The sequence below is a fragment of the Camelus bactrianus genome, chromosome 8 (genome assembly GCF_048773025.1).
Source record: "Camelus bactrianus isolate YW-2024 breed Bactrian camel chromosome 8, ASM4877302v1, whole genome shotgun sequence".
NCBI classification, from domain to species: domain Eukaryota; kingdom Metazoa; phylum Chordata; class Mammalia; order Artiodactyla; family Camelidae; genus Camelus; species Camelus bactrianus.
In genome coordinates, this window is record NC_133546.1 from 68,348,929 (window position 1) to 68,350,967 (window position 2,039).

At 37.2% G+C, this 2,039-nt stretch overlaps 1 non-coding gene across 1 annotated transcript; it reads left to right on the forward strand.

Annotated features, from left to right (window-relative positions):
* The first annotated feature begins 261 nt into the window (after nucleotides 1-261).
* Nucleotides 262-333, forward strand: TRNAA-UGC (transfer RNA alanine (anticodon UGC)). Its single transcript has one exon. It is a non-coding gene; the product is annotated as a tRNA-Ala (tRNA).
* The last annotated feature ends 1,706 nt before the right edge of the window (nucleotides 334-2,039 follow it).

A 2,039-nucleotide genomic window follows, 5' to 3' on the forward strand; every position in this document is an offset into this window, starting at 1 on the left:
CAAAACACAGGAAATTGGAGAGAATGATACGTTCTACATGGTCAAAATTAAAATGTATCTATTTTTCCATACAACAAAAGCTTATTTATGGGATTTTGACTTGTATATAAAGTTTTATTGACCCCAGGGACGATGTTACAAAGCAATGATCATAAACTGAGCAACTAAAACAATCTTAATGGCACACTCAAGCTGGAGCCAACCCCTCATTTGGAAAATGAATTTATATGCAAAATACGTCAATGAAACTTCAATAAGGGTGGGAGTATAGCTCAGTGGTAGAGCACATGCTTTGCATACAAGAGGTCCTGGGTTCAATCCTCAGTACTTTCACTAAAAAAAGAAAAAAGAAATTGCAATAGGGAAGTATTTGTGTGATCATTATCATTACTCTTTTGGAAACATCCCTTACAAAATAAATAATTGTAATAAGAAAAACTTGTGATGTCTTTAGAAATCTTAATTGCTCAATTAATTCCTCAAATACTATACTTCTACAATATAAATTTAAAATAAAGTTTATGAAAATACACAAACATTACTTTTGTGCAAAAAAAAAACACAGACCCTAAAAAGTTAGATCACCAAGAAAGCATTTCTTACCCTGTTAAGTGTCAGCCTTAGCCTCTGTGGCATACACAGCCAAGGCACTATTTTGTCTTCCAGGGTCTCTGTATTTGTAAGGACAGATAACGCTACACGTGCAAGGTGCTTTAAGTTCCCAGAAAAGATCTGGCACACACATTTTCTCTGTTGATAGCCACTAGTCAATAATTTTTTAATAAAACCCTGGATTTCTCAAAACACGTACTACAACAGAGCTGCAGTTGAAGTGTCCCATTTTATCACTTTATCTGTAAAAAAAAAAATAGGTGAAAAGACAAGCACAAAGTCATGCAGAAAATGATATTTTTTAAAAATATTCATCATGATTCTTTTTGAATGAATGAATAAGATTGAAAATAACTTTCCCTTAAAAAAAAAAAAAAAAAAAGTCCTTTATTTTGCAAGGTTTGGTTACGGTAAAAAGTAATATCTGAAAGTGTCTCCACTCAGTTGGATACAAGTCAGTACGTGTGTTTCCCTTGATGTTCTGCCCTTGAAGACAGAACCAGTCTTTACGACAGAGAGGTTTTATTATGAAGCACTATGTGTTGTATCAACATAATTCAACCAACAGATTTCTTTGCAAAAGAGGTGAAAGAAGCCATTTTTTTCTACCAAAAGTTATTAAAGAGCTTACATTCACCATCACTTAAATATTATTTCAAAGATTCATTTTCAAATAAATTTCAGTGTTTAAAAGCTGGAGGAATCTTAGGGAAAAAAATTCTCCAGCATACAAGGTAACCCTCACTGCTCAGTGAGCAGCAATGATTTGGATGAATATTTAGAGTGTCACGAGACACAGCAAGCTTCACCCAGTACCAGATGATTTAATGAGAAGAAAAAGCCGAGGCAGGTGATATGACACAGAGGCCCACAGCACAGCAGAGGCCCCGAGACTATCCTCCAAATGTGCGTGGTGAGGAGAGGCAAGGCTGGGAGTAGACAGACCACCTCAGCCTTGGGAAGCCATTAGCAATGAGTCCTCTGCAGCTCTCAGCGCATTGTCCCCTCAGGACTTGCTCTCCTTGTCAGCTGGCTCTACTTCTCATCAATCACAGTGGTTCGGCAATGACAGCTTACTCAACAAGCCAGCCCTAGGATGAGGTGTAGGCATTCTGCAGGTGGGTGCCATGTATTGTGGGTCATGTATACTCACACAATCCCTTGAACTTGAGTCACAAGAGGATTCAACTGAGTATCAAATTCTCAGGCATCTTGGAGGTTTGAGGAAACATTGCAGACAATCTATTTCAATATCTTTATCAATTTTTTTCATAGATAAATTAAAAGCACAAGTAAAAAAAGCATCCAAGACCCTACAACATGTTTTGCATTTCTGCTTCCAATTTTTGTCCATTTATTTGACCCTTAACTTTCTTCAGGTGAGTGTCCATCTGAGACAGGAAGGGGGCAGGGCACAGCCATTCAAG